The sequence below is a fragment of the Otolemur garnettii genome, unplaced genomic scaffold, assembly GCF_000181295.1.
Source record: "Otolemur garnettii isolate 467f Iridium unplaced genomic scaffold, OtoGar3 scaffold00115, whole genome shotgun sequence".
Taxonomy (NCBI): Eukaryota; Metazoa; Chordata; class Mammalia; order Primates; family Galagidae; genus Otolemur; species Otolemur garnettii.
In genome coordinates, this window is record NW_003852510.1 from 45,881 (window position 1) to 68,403 (window position 22,523).

At 43.2% G+C, this 22,523-nt stretch overlaps 1 protein-coding gene across 1 annotated transcript in view; it reads left to right on the forward strand.

Annotated features, from left to right (window-relative positions):
* Positions 1–22,523, forward strand: part of SYNJ2BP (synaptojanin 2 binding protein) — a 58,484-nt gene that overhangs the window by 21,182 nt on the left and 14,779 nt on the right. The gene's annotated exons all lie outside the window — the stretch shown is intronic.

Genomic DNA, 22,523 nt, shown 5'->3' on the forward strand with positions numbered 1-22,523 from the left:
AATTTCTCCATCATAGATGAAACTCAGTTTAGCTGGATACAGGATCCTGGGTTGAAAGTTATTTTGTTTTAGGAGATTAAAAGTCGATGAGCATCCTCTTCTAGCCTGAAAGGTTTCAGTTGAGAGATCTGCAGTCATCGTAATACTATTCCCCTTGTAGGTTATGGTTTTCTTACGTCTAACTGCTTTCAAAATTTTCTCTTTCATCTTAACTTTAGTGAAGTTAATTATGATGTGTCTGGGGGATGTCATGTTCAGGTTGAGTCGTGCTGGAGTTCTGAAACTATGTGCTATCTGAATTTCAGAATCTCTTGGCATGTCTGGAAAGTTTTCTTCCATAATTTCATGAAGAAGAGCCTCTGTGTTTTGTGAAGGAACTTCATCACCTTCTGGGATTCCTATAAGGTGAATATTAGTTTTATTCGAATTATCCGAGAGTTCTCTGAGAGTGAGGTCTGTTTTTGCTCTCCATTTCTTTTCATCTTTGCGCTCCTGGGCTTCTTCAAAAGCTTTGTCTTCGTTATCAGAGATCCTTTCTTCTGTATGTTCCACTTTGTTACGGAGGGATTCAACCGTGTCTTTCAGATCCTTGAGTGCTGCAACCTCTTGTCTCAGTATTTCAAAATCTTTGATCATTTTATCTTTGAAATCATTGCATTGTTGAGTCATCTTTTGAATAATTTCTTGAGATATCTTTTGAATAATTTCTTGAGAAATCTTTTAAATAATTTCTTGTGATCCTAATTCCTTCTTTCTTCCAGCCTGTTAATCTTATTTGCTATCCACATTCTGAACTCGATTTCTGACATTGTAACCATTTGCTTGTGGATGGGGTCTTCAATTGTGTCTTCCCCATTTTCCCTTGGAGGGGTTGGACTACTCTGGTTATTTGAGTTGCCAGAGTTTTTCTGCGGATTCCGCCCCATACTAAGTTTACCTTGTTTGGAGACCTTATCAGAACCGTTCAGTTGATGGCTTATTCTGGTTGCCCAGAGAGACAGGCAGAACGTGTCTGTTGTCTTCTCCCCGTTCTTGGGTGCTGAGGCAGCTTGGGTGCAGTGGAACAGCAGCAGCTGCACAGGAGTGTGCGTGGCTGGATTAGACCTCGTTCAGCCCCTCTGGGGCAACCAGTGTAACAGGGGAACTGTAGTGGCTAGATCAGTCCTAGTTCAGCACCCTGGACCAGCCAGGGGATAGGGGGATGGCAGCGGTAGCGCTGGGCCACGAGCAATCAGATCAGTCCTAGTTCAGCCCCACCAGAGTAGCTGGGGGGAGCGGGGAACTACTTCATGTCGCCTGTTGGACGCGTGCGGTGCTAGCAAGCCGATCTGTGCCCTCCCAGTGCGGGAGCCCAGAGCAGGAAACTCCTTCACCTCTGTCCGAGGGATGTATGTGGCTCTAGCAAACAGTTCTGGGCCCTCCAAGAGTGGTAGACCCCTCCACCACCACCAACAGGGCAAGCGTGGCTTTAGCAAGCAGTTCTAGGACCACCCAGCTTGGGAGCCTGGAGCGGAGAACACCTCCCCTGGCTCCCGTTGGGTGTGTGTGTCTCTTGCAGGCTGTTTTAGGTCTACCTAGAATGGAGGATTCCTCCACTTCTGCCTGCGGGATGCCTGCGGCACTAGCCAGCGGTTCTGGGCCTGCCCAGAGCAGGAGCCTGCTGCCCGGGAGGCGTGTGACTCTAGCAAGCAGTTTTGGGGCCCGCCCTGCTCCGTGAGGGCAAAGGGACCCACTCGGCAACTGGGTTAGTCTGGGAAGGTTAATACCTCCTTCCCCACCTTGCACCCAGTCACTCGTAATCCCCAGGTCTGTGGCCCTATTCACTCCAGTAGGCTACTGCTCCCGGGGTTTACCTGGCAAAATCAGCCAGAAATCTGAGTTCAGCAGGGGGGCCTTGCGTGTTTAAATTAGGCTTCTATCCAGCTGGATTTCTCGTAAGTCAGAGGTTGCATTCAGCTTTACACTCAGGTGTCAATTCTAGCCTCTGCCCGCCCACTGCCTTTGTCTCAGCCGCATTAGCCCCCTGAGGGCTGGCGCTCCACCCAAGAAAGTTTTGTGCGCCCTGCCTCTGGCTGCTGTCCGGAACCTCTTCTTGCCCAAAGGGATGGGGCTGGGATAGCGTCAGCCTGCCGCTATGCCACCGTTGCTGCACTGGCGTCCCTCGAGCTGACTCTCCTCTCCTCACGCCCGCACCACAGTCAGCACAGAACAGCACCAGCCCTTTCCCCTCCACTTCTCTCAAGGAGATGCCCAAGAATCAGGATTCCATAGTTAATAAACCTCCAGACCTCGGAGTGGGTGGGTGGGGTTTCCTCAGAGTTCAATATTGCAGGTAGGGAAAATATACAGATTTATATAGTTTTACAGTTTTATGCCTGGCCAGAGGGTGCCGTGGCACGCCAACAGGGGTAGGAGTTCCAGTTTTTAGGGGGTCTCTCTTGTGGGATAGAGTGGGAGGAAGTTTGAACTCTGCTCGCTTGTTTGCATGGAGTAAACTGCGAGCCCTTGTTGTGGGGGAGGGGACTCCCGTCCGCTTGGTGGTGGATTTTGTACCTTTTGGTTGTATTTTGGGGGTCACAGCTTGCCTCAGGATAGTTGAACTGCACTCTTCAATCTTCTCTCTTGGCTCTGCTCCAAACCATCAGCTAGTTTGCTAAACTTCTGTCCTTTCAGCCTCCTTCTGGACCGGAGCTTCTGTAAAAAGCTGGCTGTAGTCCGCCATCTTGGCTCCGCCCCCCATTTTACATTTCTATGAGCACTTTATAAGAATTCCAAGTTTTTCACATGATGTATATATGTATGTGTGTGTAGCCACTAATAATGTGAACTCTTACTTGGTTGTGGTTTGGATTTGCATTTCCCTAATAACTACTGATACTGACCATCATTTCCTATGCTTACTGGTCATTCATGTATCTTTTTTGGGGTAGTGTCTATTCAAGTTATTTGCCCATTTTTTAATTAGTTTAGTTTTCTTTTTGTGGTTGAGTTGTACAAGTTATTGATATAATCCAGATACTAGACTCTTACAAGATACATGCTTTACAAATATTTTCTGCCAATCTGTGTGTTATCTTTTAACTTCCTTCATGGTATACTTAGATACATAAAAGTTTTTGCATCTAAGTTTTGTCATATCTTAAAGCCATTGACAAATGTGAGGTCATAATGATTAATCCTCTGTTGTTGTCTAAGAGTCTCATAATTTTAGCACTTATAGTTAAGTCTGATTCATTTGAGTTTGTTTTCATATGGTATAAAGTAAAAGTTCAACACTTTCTCAAAGAGATTATTTATTCTTTTGCATTCAATGGTTTTCATACTCTTGTCTAAAATCAACTGACCATAAATGGATTCATTTTGAAATCTTAATTCTGTGTTTTCTAATGGAAATGTTTTTATTTATCATGTTTAGTTCTGTCATCCATTTCAAATTAATTTTGTTTGTGGTTTGAGTTCAGTGTGACAGTTCATTTTTGTATATATTTCATGTAGATATCCAGTTGTTTCAATCTGCTTTTTGGCCAGTACTGTTGCAGGAAGACGAGGCCCAACGGAGAGAAAGAGCACCTAAACACCATAGTTATAAGAGGAAGGGCTTTATTCATTGGCCGGGAGCTTATAGCATAGAAGATTTCCAAATGGCTACGCTCCCTGACTGGCTTGGTCTTTTCCTTTTTATTGACAGTCAAAAAGTTCCACCCCATGGGTACCCTTCTCATTGGCCAGTTTGAATCAAGTGGGAGATGCTACTCCAGCCCCTACAGAACTACAGGATTTCACAGAACTTGGAAATTTCCAAGTTCCAGGATGTTAAGCCTATAAATTCCCAAGAGCTGAGTCACCATGGAGAGGGCCCTACAGGTGCATCCTCATGGTCTCCCTGAGAAGACCTGTTCTCCCGGACCTCGCACCTCTCCAGTATCCTCTCTCAGTACCACACTGTATTGATTTCTGTGGCTTCATAATGAATTTTGAAATCAGGACCATGATTACTCTAATCTTTTTCTTCTTTTTAAAATTGTTTTGGTTGTTCTAGATCATTGCATTTCCACATGAGTTTGAATATCAGCTCTTCTATTTCTGCAAAAACTACTTTGGGATTTGTTGTATTGAAACTATAGATTGCTTTGGGGAGGACTGCTATCTTAGTATTATACCCTTGGATACATGAAAGTTGGATAGCTTTCCAGTTATGTAGTTTTCTCTCATTTCTTTGAGCAATATTTGTAGTTTTCAGTGGGTTGTGTGCCTCCTTGGATAAATTATTCCTAAGTGTTTTTCTCTTATTGATGCTACTGTATATGAATCTGTCTTCTTTCTTTTCTAATTATTCATTGCTAGTGTATATAGCAGTGATTTTCAACCAGTATGCCGTGAAAAATATTAAAGATCGTTAATTAAATTATTTTCAAAAGAAATTCAAAGCACGATAAGTATCTTCTTCTTTTCATTCTTTTTTTTTTTTTGATCAACATAAGTGTGCCATGGAAGTTTAACTATAGGTTCAAGTGTGCCAGGAAGGTAGAAAAAGATTGAAAAACACTGAGATACAGATTTTTGTGTTTTGATCTTATATCTTCAAGTTTTCTGAATTTGTCTATTAGTTCTTAGAGTTTTTTTTAGGATATTTATAAGACCTAGATTACCTGTGAAAAGAGGGAGTTTTACATCTGACTTTCCAATTTGGATGACATTTATTTCACTTTTTCTTTTTTCTTTTTATGAGACACAGTTTCACTATATCACACTCTGTACAGGGCTGTGGCATTCCAGCTCACAGCAACCTCAAGCAATTCTCTTGCCTTCGCCTCCCAAGTAGCTGGGCCTCCTGGCACACCACAATGCCTGGCTATATTTTGTTGCAGTTGTCATTGTTGTTTAGCTGGCCCTGGGCTGGGTTTGAGCCCGCCAACTTTGGTGTATGTAGCTGGCACCATATCCACTGTGCTACGGGCACTGAGCCTTTTCGTTTGTTGTGTTTTACTTGTAGTTTTTTGGTTGTAGTTAGCATTATTGTTTGGCCCCAGCCGGGTTTGAACCTATCGACTTCAGTGTATGTGGCTGGCACCGTATCCATTGTGCTACAGGCACTGAGCCTTTTTGTTTGTTTGTTTTTGTGTTGGTGGAGGTTTTTTGGTTGTAGTTGTCATTGTTGTTTAGCTGGCCCTGGCCAGGTTTGAACCTGTCAACTTCAGGGTATGTGGCTGGCACCAAGCCTTTTCATTTGTTTGTTTTGGTTGCAGATGTCATTGTTGTTTTTTAGCTGGCCTGGGATGGGTTCTAACCTGCTAGCCATGGTACATGTGTCCAGCACCCTACCCACTGAGTTACTGGTGCCACCCTTCTCTTTTTCTTTTTCTCTTCTCTTCTCTTTTTTTCTCTTTCTCTTTTTCTTCTCTTCCTTTTTTTACTTCCTTTCCTTCGCTTTCCTTTTTCCCCCTCTCCTTCCGCTTTCTTTCCCCTTCCCCTTTCCCTCTTTTTTTCATTCTTTTCTAATGTCTAAAGCTTCAATAGAATATTGAAAAGAGTAGCAAAAGCACACACTCTTGTCTTGTTCTTGCTTTTAGGAGATAAGTTTTTAGTCTTTCACTATTGTGTGTGATGTTAACAGTAGGTTTTTCATAAATGCCCTTTCTTATATTAAGGAACTTCCCTTTTGTTTCTAATTTGTTGAGGTTTTTTAGTTTTTAAAAACACGATTTTGTGAAATGCTTTTTCTGCATTGAGAGGACTATGTTGCTTTTTTCCTTTATTTTATTAATGTGCTATTTTACATTGATTTTCTTATGTTGAACTACCCTTGCATTCCTGGGGTAAGTCCCTCTTAATCATGATGTATAAGTAACCCTTTTAATGTGCTGTTGAGTTCTGTTTGCTGGTATTTTATTGAGGATTTTTACATAAACATTGATAAGGTATTTTGGTCCATAGGTTGGGGTGTGTGTGTGTGTAGTGTCTTTCGCCTTCATATCAAAGTAATGCTGATCTTACAGAATGAGTTAGGAACTGTTCCTGGTTTTTTTTTACTTTTAGAAATGTTAGAGAAGGACTGCTGTTAATTCTCTTTACATGTTTGGTAGAATTCTCTAAATTAAGCTATCTGGTCTAGGATTTTTAGTTTGTTAGGTAGCTTTTGAGTACTGATTCAAAATCTTTGTTACAGATGTGTGTCATTTTCTATTAATTGATGAGTTATTTTGATAGCTTGTATATAAGGATTTTGTCTATTTCATTTGGGTTATTTAGTTTGTTGATTTATAGTCATTCATATAATATTCTCTTACAGTCTCTTTCTCTATAGTGTTGGCGATATAGTCCCACTTTCATTTTTTTTATGTTAGTAATTTGAGTCTTCTTTCTTTTTTCTTAGTAGGCAAAAGTTTGTCAGTTTTGTTGATTCTTCAAAAGAACCAAGTTTATTTTATTGATTCTTTTGTTTTTCTATTCTCTATGTTATCTCTGCTTTGACTTTATTGTTTTCTTTCTTTCACTATGAGTTTATTTCACTCTTCTTTTTCTAATTCTAATACAGTGTTACAATAATTTTAGTCACTTTGTATTTTCTTTAGGAGTTAAAGCACAAATAACAAAAGGTATAAATTTATGTTACCAGGCAAACAGTATTTAAGTATGTAATTTGTGGCATCGGTAACATAAAGGGGAAATAGAGTTGTATAGGAGTAGAGTTTATGTAATTGATGTTAAGTTGGTGTAAATTCAAATATGATTTTTATCTGTTTTGGATTTTATATGTAATCCCCAAGGTAATTACCAAAAAAATGTCTGTAGAATAGACACAAAAGGAAACGAGACAGGAGTCAAGAAGTGTTACTATAAAAATAATAATTAAAGATAAAGCAAAAATGGATGAAATGATGCAAGAAGTCACTGTAAGGCATATAGAAAATAATATCCAAATCATAGAAGTCCTTCCTTAGTAATTAAATGCAAATAGATTAAACTCTCTATTCAAAAGGTAGATACTGGCATAATGAATTTAAAAAGTGATTCCACAATAATGCTGTCTATAGGAGACTCACTTTAGAACTAAAGACATAAGTATGTTGAAGTGACAGGCTGGAAAAAAATATTTCATGGGAACAATAACCAAAAGAGTGCTAGGGTAACTGTACTAAATATAAAAAATAAACTTAAAGTAAAAAAACAGTGCAAGAAACAAAAAGGGACATTATATATTAATTTTTAAAATCAATTCATTAGGAAGTTTTAAAGTTTCTAAACATATATGCACCAAACAATAGAACCCCAAAATATTTAAGAATTGAAGGGAGAAATAACAGTTATACTTTAATATCCTTACTTTCAGTAATGAATAGAACAACCAACAGAAGTTCAGTAAAGAAATAGAGGATTGAACAATACCATAAACAAGTTAGACCTAAGAGATGTATATAAAACACATCGTCAAATAACAGCAGGATACACATTTTACAACATATGGTGCTGGGAAAACTGAATATCAGTATGCACAAGAATGAAGTTGGATCCTTGCCTTACAAAATACACAAAAATTAACAATACACAAAAATGTATTAAATGCCTAAATGCAAGAGCTAAAACTACAAAACTTCTAGACAAGAAAGGGGAAAGCTTTCTGACATTGGATTTGGCTATGATTTCTTGGATGTGACAGAAAAGCACAGGCAACAAAATAAAAATAAACTAGATTTCATTAAAACTAAAAATTGCATTAAACGACACTATGCATTAAAGATAACAAATAGAATGGGAGAAGATATTTACGAATTTATAGCCAATATTGAGTTAATATCCAGAATGTATAAAGAATTCTTACAAATCAACAACAATACAAAAACCCAATTCAAAAATGAACAAAGGACTTAAATAGACATTTCTCCAAAGAAGATAATACAGATGACCATTAAACATGAAAACAGCCATTAGGGAAATCAAAACCACAATAAGTTAACTTAATATCCATTAGGATGACTATCATAAAAATAAATAAATAACAAGTATTGAGTAAGGTATAGAGAAATTGGAACCCTGTAGATTGCTTATGAGAATGTAAAATGGTGCAGCCCCTCCCTGTAGAAAAGTTTGGCAATCCCCCAACTTGTTAAACATGGAATTATGATGTGATCAAGCAATTCCACACTTAGATATACCCAAATAATTGAAAGCAGGAATTCAGATACTTGTACACCAGTATTCTTAGCATATTCCCATTAACTAAGATGTAGAAATAATACCACAAGTAAATGTGGTCAAGTAAATGTATAAACTTTGGCATATACATACAGTGGTCTACATTACTCAGTCTTAAGGAATGAAATTCTGATATATGCTACAACATAGATGAATCTTGAAGACATGCTAAATGAAATAAGCAAGACACAAAAGAACAAATATTGTATGAGTCTACTTGTATAAGGTATCTAGGAAAGGCAAATTCATATAGAAGTAAAGTGTAATAGAAGTTATTAGAGGATGGGGGAGGGGAGAATGAGCTATTTAGTGAGTATAGAGTTAATTTGCTGAAGAAGTTCTGGGTATAGACAGATGATTGCACAGCGTTATGAATGTACCTAATGCCACTGAATTTTGCCCTTAAAATTGGATGAATACTAAAATTTATGTTAAGTATACTTTATAACAATATATGATATAATAGACAAGGAGTTGTGTGTCTTGTAGAGTTTGATTGATGTCTAGAGGGAAATAAGTGGGATTGATATTGGTATAGAAAGTCTTGAGATAATTAAAGAGAAAATGAGATCTAGTCTTTATAACTCAACAAGTGTCTGTAATCCTTGGTGTTAGTGGTCTGTTTTATTTCATTTTAATTATGTTCACAATCATTTCCAGAGTAACAGGAAACACTGTTCTTTTACTTTACAATTTTTAGATTTTATAGAGAAGAATTTGGATGAAATGAAGGGTTTTCCTTATCTGATCTGCAGGTAAGCAATAGGAACAGTGACAGAACTCCAGAAGAACTCCAGAGTGATGAATTCTTCCTCTGGAATGTACCATATTTTGCCCTGTATAATGCACATCTTTTTTGCCCAAAATTTAAATAAAAAATAAGAACATACATTATACATGGATAATACTAATTCTGTGTCCATATAAATGTTTTTCTATTATTTATGATTATGCATTAAAAGTATAACTCTAGAAAGCACTAATGATATCTGTATGCAAAATGATATGCCAGAATATGGTAATCAGTTTTGTTGAACTCGTGAAGAACTTGCAGGAAAGCATTTCAGCCAGTGGATGTGAAACCCAACTAACCAGTCAACTGCATCCCCTTGATATGTCAGTAAACAAGCCCTTTAAGCCCTAATGTACAAAGAGTGGACATTGTGGATGCAGTTTGTTGGTAATGATTTAGTACACACAGGCAAGATCAAAAAACATCCATTGCTCAGCTTTGTGATTGGATCCTAAGATTGTGGAACAGTGTCAAGAAGAAGTGGTTATGGGCAGTTCCTGTGGCTCAAGGAGTAGGACACCAGTCCCATATACTGGGGGTGGTGGGTTTGAACCGCCCGGCCAAAAACTGCAAAGGAAAAAAAAAGGAAGTGAATGTGAAATCACTTAAAAATTTTGGCATCAGCAATGCTATGGATGGATGGAACTGAGGACAATGAAATTTACCAAGATGAGGAAAGTGTGACTCTTCAGAAGACACTGGTAATGTAGAAATTAAAGAAGATGATACTTCTGATACTGACAATGATAAAGAGCTCTTGGCCTTTTATGCATAAATATTGTAAATTTGTACTGATACATAAAATTTCTTGTACTTTGTTCTCACATTTATATAAAATTTCTTGTACCATAATATGTTAAAAAATAAATGCTAAGATTCCCTTATAGTAAAAATGTACCTAACTATAAACAAATAAAAATTTGAATTAAAATGAAAGATTTCTTTTCCTCAAAGTTTGGACCAAAAATGTGGGTGTACATTATACATGGGCATGCATTATACACAGCAAAATATGTTATTACCCTTAGGGACTGTTCTACAACTATTATCCTAATACTGCTTATTCATAGCCAGCTCAAAGACAAGTTGGTTTCCCAGATAACTAGCAATGCTTAGAAGATTCTTTTCCTAAAACAGTTCATGTTTTCTACAAAGAAACATCTGTGAAAAGTGAGTAATACTGGTGTTTTTTGAAATGAGATAATGCATATGTATGTAGGATGCATAGCATAATTACTTGGAATGTATTAAGCCACTCAGTAAATATTAGCTGTTGCAACTGCTATTGCTCTTACTCATAAAGGTACTCAGGGTCCAGAACTGTAGTCAGGAGTCCAAAGACAGACATTTCTTGTTGAACTTCCAATGCTGTGACCCAAGCATCAAGCTGCAATGTAGTGGACTGAGTCCCCCCTACACAGGTACTTTGCCACACTGCTCAGGGTCTGGCTTATAAAGGGAAGGAAGGTGCTGTGAAATTTACACACACACACACACACAGAGTGTTTTGGCCCATAAGAGACAACACTGTATCAGCCCCTCATGAGGCTAACAGGCACCACCTCAAGCAGAAAAATTCAAGACTTTTTATTTAGGGGTTGTGGGGGTCTGTATAAACAGGCAGAAAGTGCAAAGGTAATAGTTTCATGTTTCAGTTAAACAGGCAGTTCTTTGTTCAAAGAAGAAAGCTATCAGCTTGAAGGAAGGGAGTACTCAACTACAGATCAAAGAAAGCTTTGGGTAGGATTTAATGAGGGCAAGAGTCTACAGGTCAGAGTGGCTGCAGCTGCCAGGTATCTGTGGGGCAAATATGAGTTACTTTCTAGCTTTATTTATATCCTGTCTCTAAGCTGATCTCTATCTAGACATTTCCCAGACTATTTTCTCATCTACTCTGCTGGACATTCCAACTCCCTCCTCACCACCTTAGGCATACCTCGCAGCTGGTAGCGGGTGGGAAGGGGCTGAGACTCAGCGTTTCAGGCCAAGCCAGCTCACTCTAAGCTCTCACCCACTCCAAGTCTCTTCTGGTGTAGCAGGAAACTGACGCAGACAGAAGACTCTAGGCACCAGTTGATTAGAGGAAGTGATTTATTCAGCCGGGGGTACTCGGAACACCAGCATGTTTCCCAAAACCCCCCCCCCCCACTCAATCCTTTGCCTCTCTTTTATCCACTTTTCAGGGTGGGAGCGTGAGGGTCATAAGACAGAGAGTGAGGGTCATAAAATAAAGAGTGAGACATGACATCATCCTCAAGGTCCCGGGCTCAAGGGGAAGGTCAGATTCGCCCGTGTCCTTGACACCGGTCGGGCCACCTGCCTTCAAAGGCAATGGAAGCCCAAGGAGTTACTAGATTACAATCTAGGCCCCAAGTATGTGAGGGGAGAAACATGCAGACAATAGAAATGGCTGCGGCTTGGCTGAGGCCAACACAGGGTGGCTAGGATGAACTCTTTTAGAACTGCTTTTTACTTTTCTTGCCTCATTCCCCCCTTTCAGACTCAAAACAAGTTGTTATGGAGTCTGATCATCATCCTCATCAACCTGTGCCACAGTTTGTTGGTGGTGCATGTAATACGCTCCACTTGGGCCTATTTGAGACACAGCTGAATTCACTAGATTCCTCACCATCTGGAGTAATACTGGCACTGGGCATGGGAGGAGAAGGCAAGTAACCAGTAATATTAAGACTCCTATTATAAGGGTCTTGAAACCTCCAAAAGCAGAAAACCATCCTCCAGAGATGGATTTTGGATCAAATCCATGCCACACTTGTACCGGCACATGAGCCAATTTGGAAATTTCATTAGCTATATTTTCCACCACTAGACTTTGATCATCTATTTTCAAACAACAGTTGGTCAGATTAAACTTGCCACACACTCCTCCCTCTGCAGCAAGTAAATAATCTAAAGCCAATCTGTTCTAATACACAGCATTTCTTATTTGAGTTTGCTGGTGGGCAAGGAGGGTCAAAGCTTTGCTGGTCTCATTAGTGATTATTTCTAAGACTGCTTGTAATCATATGATACGATTTAGCATATAGATAGGGGTTCGGTAGCCCCACGACCCATCCTCTGCCCATGTGGCTGGCCCATAGTATTGTATTATTCTTTCTGGGGGCCAATCATCCTCTTTCCATTCCCCTATTTGTAAGTCCCAACAATGACGTCGGACCCCTGACCTTGGGGTAGTTACTGGAAGCCCAAACAGTTCTCCTGCCTTGATGGGCAGCAGAAAGAAAGAAGGCTTTATAAAGCCTATGACTCAGCTGCCTGTCCATTGGTCCGGTAGTCGGGCATATGCCTTATCTCCACAAATCCAATACATTCCCTGAGGGGCACTCCAGTTTCCTGAGAATCCTGGATGCCACCAGGCATCTCTGAGTTCAGAGAACCGGTCTAGGGGATTCAGTTCTGTCCGATTTAGTCCCCACCAGACAGTTATTCCAGTAGTAGCATTGTACAGTCCTTGACCTAGGCAGTGTAGCTGTCCTACTGGCACCGTGAGATTTTTCCCTTCACTTCTTGATAGACAATATTGCCCGATAATTGGGGCCTTCAGGATCCACGTATCGTCCTTCAGATTTCTCCGATATGGAGCAACATCTGGGTTAGGCTCAGTGGGAGTGAGTTCTCTAGCTTCCCATGGCCACCGATCCCCTGTCATAGTTCCTCCACATATAAAGCAAGAAGTTACATTTAGGGACTGTGCTACACTTTCAGCCAATTGAAAGAACAGATTCTTTGTGCTTTTTGGGAGTGGCGGCACAGGCTGTTCCAATTCATCATAGAAGGTGTGGTAAACAGCCACCCGATTGGCCTGACTGGAGGCAACCTGCCCGCCGACCCTTAACTGACACATTGGGTCTAGGCCAGTGCCATCTATTCCCAAAGACATGATTAGTCCTTTTGCCCATTTAGGGTCATAGGGATTTCTTACAGTTAGAATCAAGGGGTTGCAAGTTTCAGTAGTGCAGTCAGCTGGTGCTTCCCCCTTTTCTAGTATGAATTCTTTTTGGCTGTTATCTTTAGTACCCCAGGTGCCTTCTATTACACATGACCAGTATGCACATTCAGCACATGGGTAGTCTACAGAAGACAGATACTTCCGGTTTCTCCTATAAGACCTCTCCCAGTCAAGTGATCCACACTACATTCCTTGCTTACTATGAGCAAGTTTGAGCATGTGGCATGCATCAAATTTAAGAGACACCTGGGTCGGACTTCCATAGCCTCGAGCACTTGTTACTAGAAGTCCTCTCTCAGCTTTCCAGCCCACTGATTCTGTTTTGACAGTAAACTCATAATAATTGGGTGGCTCTGAGGGATTGTAGCAAACATGAGGTTTCCCATCCCCAAGATCACACACCTTATATTCAGTAGTATTAAATAAGCAAGTCCCTTGCTGAGTTCCTGTGCACTCATAATAACTATAGAATAATAGAACAGTTGTTACTTTCTGGCCTATTTTGGTTACCTTATGAATACATTGATTACACTTTTCTACATTAGCATCCTGAACATTTGCACAAACTAAAGTCCACTTAGCTCTTATGAGTCCACTAAGGCATAGTCCCACGATGAAGTGGATCCTCATGCTTCGGCCATGCGTGGACCAGTCAGCTCCTGGGGTGTGACTGGAGCAGGGCTTGCTGTTCTCCGCAACACCAGCTTGAGGGGGTTGTCAGGATCCGAGGTAGCTTCCCAAGGTCCAGGAGTTGTTGAGGTGTGAAGCCCACACCGCAGGGACTTGGGGTCAGCTGCTGCTGTCACGTCTTGCTTGGTCTGGCTCTTCTTGGGCAGGGGCAGGTTCTCCTCCAGTTCTGCAGCAGGCTTCACTCTACTGTAATGGATCCAAGCAGGAATTTTTGCTACTCTCACAGCTGTAGGTGTGGTCAGGATAACGTTGTAAGGGCCTTTCCACCTCACCTTCAGGGGAGACACGTTCCAATCCTTGACCCACAGTGCAGCTCCTGGAGAGAAAGGGTGGACAGGGGAAAACAAACTAACAGGGCTCCTCTCATTCACCCATTTCAACACTGCCTCTGCCACCTTACCCAGTGCCTGCAACTGCTTCCCTAATTCTACCTCTCCCAATTCCTGGGGGGATTCTGGCAAGCTCCATAGTAAGGGGGGTGGTCTGTGATATAAGACCTCATATGGTGAAAATCCTGTCCTGTTAGTGGGAGTACACCTAATCTTAAATAACACCAAGGGCAGGGCACTTACCCACTGTAAGTTTGTCTCCTGGCATACTTTCCCTAAACTGATTTTGATAGTTCTATTCATGCGTTCCACCTTTCCTGAGCTTTGTGGGCGATAGGCTGCGTGGAGTTCCCAGGTGATGCCAAGGATGTTAGCTGTCTTCCGGACCAATTCGGAGATAAATGCTTGCCCATTGTCTGACCCAATCTGCAGCGGGAGCCCAAACCGTAGTATAATGTCTCTTAAGAGTGCCCGGGTGACTTCTTGTGCCTTCTCGGTGCGGGTAGGATATGCTTCTACCCATCCGGAATAGGTGCAAACCACTACCAGCAAGTACTTGTTCCCTTTACATCTGGGCATTTCAGTGAAGTCTTCCTGAAAGTCCTCGAAGGGCGTTGCTCCATATGACTGGATTCCTGGGGGTACCGTCGCTCCTTGGCGGGCATTGAACTGGCTGCAGGTGACACATTGCTGACTGACGGCTTTGGCCAGGGCTGCCAGGTGAGAGATGTAGAAGTATCAGCCCAGTAACTTCACCAGGGACTCCTGTCCCAGGTGGGTGCTCTCATGCATCACCATTACCACTGTGGCTCCTAGAAGCTGGGGGACTCCTACTCGTCCATCAGACATCTTTATCCATCCTCTCTCCACTTCCTGGCTCCCCTCTGCTGCCAACCATTCCTTCTCTTCCTGAGAGTAGATAGGGGTGAGTTCTGGAACCCATGGGATGAGGGGAGCCACTTGTGATGCCTGGTACAGCTGGGAGGCAGCCCTCTGGGCCTCAATATCAGCTCTGGTGTTCCCCTTAGTGATGGTGGAAACATCCCTTTGATGTCCACAATGATGCATCACTGCCACTTTCTGGGGTTTCCATGCTGCCTCTAGCAACTGAAGTATCTCTTGCTGATACTTAATGTCCTTTCCTCCAGAGTTTAAAAGTCCCTTCTGCTTGTATAGTGCCCCATGCACTTGGAGAGTCAGAAAGGCATATTTAGAGTCAGTGTAAATATTTACTCTCTTTCCTTGGCTTAGTTCTAGGGCTTGGGTCAAGGCAGTTAACTCTGCCTTCTGAGCCGAAGTCCCTTGGGGTAGGGGCTTGGCTTCTACAGTCTCTGTTAAGGTGACCACTGCATACCCAGCCCACCGCTCACCTTGTGTTGTTACATAACTGCTTCCATCAACATACAAGTCCCAGTCTGCATCTGTCCAAGGCTGATCTCACAAGTCAGGTCTGCTAGAGTACACATTATCTATAATTTCTACACAGTCATGCTCAATCTCTCTTCCACTGGCTGGAAGGAGCGTGGCTGGGTTCAGGGTGTTACATACTTCCACTGTTATGCGTGGATTGCCACACATCAAGCTTTGGTACTTAGTCTTGCCAAAAATGTCCCTTTGTGTTCATCAAAGTGACCACAGAGTGGGGTACTTTTACCTTGAGCTCTTGCCCTAGAGTTAGCTTATTGGCTTCTTGCACAAGTAGCAGCTAGAGCCCGTAAGCAGGGTGGCCATCCTTTTGCCACTCCATCCAGCTGTTTAGAGAGGTAGGCTACAGGCCTCGGCCAGGACCCAATTAGCTGGGTTAACACACTCACAGCTGTCTTATCTCTCTCTGAGACATACAGGGTGAAGGGCTTGGCCAAGTCTGGCAGTCCCAGTGCTGGTGCAGTCATTAGCCTCATTTTTAACTGATAGAAGGCCTGTTCTTGCTCTCTTCCCCACTCTAAGGACTTTCTTTCCTCTCCTTTAGTTGCCTCATACAAGGGCTTAGCCACGACTGCAAAGTTGGGGATCCAAAGATGACAGAAACCTACTGCACCTAGGAATTCCCGAACTTGCCTCTGGCTTGTAGGGGTGGGGAGGCGGCTAATGACCTGCCACTTCTCCATGCCTAGATTCCTCTCCCCCCTGCTAGATAATTAATCCTAGGTAACATACTTGCCTCTGGCAAATCTGGGCCTTTTGCTTAGACACTTTGTAGCCACATACCTCTAGATGTCGCAATAGGCAGTCTATGCCTCAGGCACAGCCCTCCAGGGTAGGGTGTCCCAGGAGGAGGTCGTCAGTGTACTGAAGCAGCACGCACCCTAGTTCTTTGGCTGGGAACTTCTGGAGATCAGGAGCCAGCACTTCCCCAAAAATCGTGGGGGAGTTTTTGAACCCCTGTGGTAGTCTGGTCCACGTGTACTGGATTGCAGCTCCTGTGTCCAGCCTCTTCCACTGGAAGGCAAACAGCCTCTGGCTCTCTGGAGCCAGTCTTATACTTGAAAAAGGCATCCTTTAAGTCAAGGCAAGTAAACCATTTAACTTCTTCTGGTAGTAAACTCAGTAGAGTGTATGGATTTGGCACTGAGGGATGTAGTGTCACAGTTGCCTGATTAACAAGCCTCAAATCCTGTACCGGTCTATAGTCCTTTGTGCCAGGCTTCTGCACAGGGAGCAAGGGAGTGTTCCAGGGGGATTGGCATCGTATGATTATGCCAAACTGCTCAAGTCCCTGGAGGTGCACCTGGATTCCTTCCAGGGCTTCCCTGGGCACTCGGTGCTGTCCTTGTATCACTGGTCTTGCTCCTGGCTTTACCTCTATTATTACCGGTGGCTGGTTTACTGCAAGTCCTGGGGGGTTGTCTTCCGCCCAGACACGAGGCCACCGCTGGGCCAGTTCGGACCTCAATCCTTCCCCTGGCTGAGTCATAAACAGTCTCCACTCCTCCTCCCAAGGCATAGTTAGGGCTAATACCAGACCTGGTTTGGGCAACGGTAGCTGCATAGTTCCTTGATCAGAGAGATTGTGGCTCTTAATTTTCCTAGGAGGTCCCTACCCAGGAGAGGCAAGGGGCAATCAGGCATGTAGAGAAACTGACGAGTTACCTTGTGGCCTCCTATGGAATACTTCCGAGGGAGACAAAAAGCTTGTTCAGTAGTAGCTCCGGTCACTCCTACGATGTCAATCTTGTGGTCTGAAAGAGGGGCTACTGGCTGGGTGACCACTGAGTATTCAGCCCCAGTATCAATTAGAAAGTCAATGTCCTTGCCCCCAATCTTTACTAGGACCATGGACTCCCCAGGGGCAGCTGAGTCCAGTCCCCTTCAGTCTGAGGACACGCATTCTTCCAATGCCCTGTCTTTCGGCAAATTGCACACTGATCCCTTCGCAAGGGGCGGCCTTTTACCCTAGGTCCCCTACTCCCTCGCACTTCTTGACCCCGTCCTCTTTGAAAGGAAGGGGTTCTTTCTCCCTTGCCTTTCAGAGCCACCGCTATGAGATTGACCCTCCGCTTCATGCGCCTGTCCTCTTCCTTACGGCTTACTGCTTCCCAATTCACAAAGACCTTTTGTGCTATTTCAAGGAGTTGCAAGGTATTCATACCTGCAGACCCCTCCTGCTTCTGCAGTTTTTGCCAGATATCCTCAGCGCTTTAGCTAACTAGGGCCATATTAACCATCCTCTGATTCTCAGGGTTCTCAGGGTCAAAGGGAGTGTACATCTGAAACACTTCACATAGCCTCTCATAGAACTGGCCTGGGCTCTCAGTCTTTCCTTGGAGGACCTCATTTACTCGAGCCAAATTGGTAGTTTTCTTTGTCCCCTTTCTCAGCCCCAGTCTCGGTATCGAACTAGGCATGCCCTGTCCTCTGCCACATTTGGGTCCCACTGGGGGTCCTCTCCAGGGAACTGAATTCGGACATACTTTTGAGGGTTTTGGAACCCGTCCGGGGCATTCTCCCCTAACCAGTTAGAGGTGGCCTGAATTACACGGCGTCTCTCACCTGTATTAAAGAGAGTCATTAGCAGCTGGTGACAATCTGCCCAAGTAGAGTTGTGGGTCTGGAAAATGGTCTGCATGAAATCAACCAGAGCCTGAGGCTTCTCCATGTAAGAAGGAGTATGATGCTTCCAATTTAGTAAGTTCGTGGTTGTAAATGGCTGATATACCATTACTCTACTTTCGACCATGTGCCCGTCCTCATCAACTCCTGTGTATCTAGTTTCCCTGAGGGGCATCTGGACCCCCGGTTTAGGCCTTAGTCGAGTTGCTAAGGGAGGCGGACCTTCTGGGACCTTTCCTTTCTTTCCTCGAAGGGTACCTGGCTGGGCCGGCTGTGACTCAGTCTGCTTTTGAGGAGGAATTGGTTCCTCAGGTGCGGTAGCACCCCCAGTTTCTCTGTACGGGGGTGGTGAAACTTCATCTAGGGAGTCCTCCTGCACCGGATCTGCCAGTATCTTCGGCACTGCTGCTCTAGGTCGGGTGGAAAGCACTCTCCCTTCCTGTCTCTGTGCTAATAGCACTGTCATGACCTGCCCTCTCAACCAAGGTGGTGGATTCACTACTAGCTGTAGCCAGGAATCTATGTATGGAAACTGTTCATAGTGGCCCCCCTTTCCAATAACTCTGTGCCATACCTCGGACACTGGGGATCTCTCTAAACTTCCCTCTGATGGCCATCCAATCCCAAAGGAGGACCATTCCTGCTCACAAAGACTCTTTAGCTTTCTTGGCGACATAGTCACCCCATAGTCACCTAAAAAACCCTTCTTAAAGTTTTTCAGCATACTACCTAATGGGATGATGGGCTTCCCTTGCTTGTTCCCCATTTTTTGCTTGAGGTTTCCCTTCCGAGATGCACATTCACACCACACTCTCACACACACTTTCCAGTTGCCGCAAATTAATGCCCAGGGGTTGATCAGACTCCCTCTTCCACTAAAGATGAGTGGGCCTCAAAAGGATCCTACCTTACTCTGGATGTCCTGGTGCCACCTGTTGACCTGTTCCTCTCTGGTGCTCAGCCTCCACAGTGACCCGCCGCAGGGACCTCACCAGGTCAACCTCAAGGAGAGGGTTCCTCTGGGAAAATTTGTCCCAGGAGCGCTCTGAGAACCGCGTTGCCAAACCAACTGGAGTTCCCCACGGGGGTGATCCGCAGGGCAGGCAGAACCTCACTCAAAGAATCTGGCTGCACGGTTTTTCTGCCAAACCTCACTTCCTGGTCAGAGAACCAAGAAATGTAGCAGGAAAGTGACGCAGACAGAAGACTCCAGGCACCAGTTGATTAGAGGAAGTGGTTTATTCAGCCGGGGGTACTCGGAACACCAGCATGTTTCCCAAAACCCCCCCCCCCCCCCCACTCAATCCTTTGCCTCTCTTTTATCCACTTTTCAGGGTGGGAGCGTGAGGGTCATAAGACAGAGAGTGAGGGTTATAAACTAGTGAGACATGACATCATCCTCAAGGTTCTGGGCACAAGGGGAAGGTCAGATTTGCCCGTGTCCTTGACACCGGTCAGGCCACCTGCCTTCAAAGGCAATGGAAGCCCAAGGAGTTACTAGATTACAATCTAGGCCCCGAGTATGTCAGGGGAGAAACATGCAGACAATAGAAATGGCTGCGGCTTGGCTGAGGCCTACACAGGGTGGCTAGGACTAACTCTTTTAGAACTGCTTTTTACTTTTCTTGCCTCACTGGTAGATACACTTTTCTCTCCAATCCTATAGTGGTGTAATTTTTACATCACCTTTACTTTTTTTGCATTTAGATTACTTATCTAAATCAGATATCAAGCAACCCATTTTAATCTTGCTACATTTTAAAATTTATTGGAACATTATAACCAGAGTTCACTAAACTTCTTCATTCACTTGCTTTTTAAAGAATTGAGTCCCAGTGTTTTTTTATTTCTTCCCTTCCCTTCAACCCTTTTAGAATTCAGATGCTGACACTGAATTAATTATACCCTTTATCTCCGAAGCACACTGCTATCATCAGTATGTTTCTTGCTAGTTTTATTTTACTTTTTATATCTAAACCCTATCCTGTTATTCTTCCCCCCCCCCAAATACCTACTCCAATGTGTCTTTACATGTCCTTAAATGTTCATGTATTTTTGTAAATAAGTAACATTGTTTTTTCTATATGTGCTTTTATTTATAGGAAGGGTTGTGCTATGAATATCAACTGTAGAGAGTGGGCTGTGAGACGGTGGAGTCCTCACAGCATGGGGAGCATTCAGAGAATAAACCCCCAAGTGCTTCTCCGTTCTGAAAACAGCCATTTTCCTTTCTTCATGCCCCTCTGCCAAAAGTCGAGTAGCTTTTTCTTTGTCTAATTATGCAGAGATCCTTGAGATCTTTCCCTTCTGTCTCCTTGTCATATGCTAACAAAGTTAAGTAGTAACCAGGAAGTCACATAGTTCTTCCTTTGTTTTGTTAACTATGCTGTAATCATCATGATCTTTCCCTTCTTGCTTATTGTCATATGTTAACGAAGTTGAGTAGAAACTGTTAACAAGACGGTAAAGTTCTTTACATTTTCCTATCGTATTGTAAGACCAAAACTGTGTCTTCTGTTTATGCTATTTCCCCGTATTGTCTATGCTACCTCCCCCTGGACAACCCTGTACAGATACTAGAAAATCAAGCTGATTTTGTGCTTTGGTGCTGGCTGTAGCCATCAGCTCAGTCAGACCTCCTGATCCATCCATTGTTTCTGTCTCTTCTCTTATTCTATATTTTTCTCAGTCCCCACCAATTCCACTCTGATTCGCTCCCCTTCACGGTGCTGGTTCGCAACAATCAACATTATGTTTTAAAACCTATCTTTGATATTTTATGTTTGTAAGTGTTACTTTTAGCTATATTTTAATCTATTCCCTAAAGTGTGCAGGTAGCAGGAAACTGACACAGACAGAAGATCCAGGCACCAGTTGATTAGAGGAAGCGGGTTTATTCCAGCTGGGGAGAACTAGTGCGTCTCCAAAACCAAGACCTCCCCCCTCCCCAATTCAATCCCTTGCCTCTCTTTTATCCTCTTTTCAGGACGAGAGTGCACGTGAGGGTCATAAAACAGATATGACATTATCCTCAAGGTCCCAGGCTCAAAGGGAATGTCAGATTTGCCTGCGCCCTTGAGACTGGTTGGACCACCTACCCTCAAAGGTGACGGAAGTCCAAGGAAGTTACTAGGTTACAATCTAGGCCCCGCAAGTCAAGGGAGGAACATACAGACAACAGAAATGCCTGCGACTTGGCTAAGGCCTACACAGGGCGGCTAGGACTGCTTTTGAAAGAAAGACACTCGACAGGCAGAGAGATCTCACAGACCACCAACGCTTATAGGAAAGGTCTTTATCGGTGGGGGAGGGAGGCTGCAGAGCAGCACTAAGGAGGAAGTTAAGAGGGGAGAGAGATGAGGAGAGAGTGGGAAAGAGAGAGAGTGAGCAGAGGAGAAGGGGGGGAAGAAACATACCCTTATATAGAGAAGTCTCAGAATGGTGACGGGATGGTGGGCTAACCAATGAGTTATTGCTTCAGGGGAAAGAGTCATTAGGGTCAGGCAGCAGGTAATTGGAACAGAATGATGAGGTAGGCCACTCCCTGTGCTTGGGGAGGAGTTGTAACTTTAAGAGTAGGAAGGGGCTTTCTGAGGGAATTATCTAACAGCTTTTACTTTCTTGCCTCATGCATACCTAAATTACCATCAATTTCACAGTACCACAAAGTATGCTATAGTGAACATATCTTACATTACCCTTTAGAAATGGAATGATCACATTTGTCCAAATGAGATGGTTTTGAAATTGAAGCGGGAATCTTATAATTATGTTGGGACAACAGGTATATATTATGTATATATAGACAATTTAGACAAATTAGAATGTGTGGTCGCTCTCATGACAGATTTTTCTGGGACACAGCTGGTAATTGGCAAATATGTACTGAATAGCTTTTCTCTCTTCTGATTGTTTCCAGCTGATATCTGTTCCAATTGCTTGGTGTATGTGCTGGATGATTGTTGAAGATTTTAAATACTCTTGCAGCTGGGTGCTGTGGCTCACACCTTATAATCCTAGCACTCTGGGAGGCCAAGGCAGGTAGGATTGCTTGAGCTCAGGAGTTCAAGACAAGCTTGAGCAAAAGCAAGATTCTATCTCTAAAGATAGCCGATTATTGTTGTGGGCACCTGTAGTTCTAGCTGCTCCAGAGGCTGAGGCAAGAGGATCACTTGAGCCCGAGTTTGAGGTTGCTATGAGCTCTGACGTCACAGCACTCTACCTAAGGCAGCAAAGTGAAACTATGTCTTAAAAAACAAACAAACAAAAAACAACCAGTTAAATAAATAAGTAAATACCACCCTCGCTACAAACTACTCATGAGGCATATTTTTAGGTCACAGGTCATGGACATACTTAATTTCAATATGTTTGAGTTCGGCTCGGCGCCTGTGGCTCAATCGGCTAAGGCGCCAGCCACATACACCTAAGGTGACGGGTTTGAATCCCCAGCCCGGGCCCGCCAAACAACAATGATGGCTGCAACCAAAAAATGGCC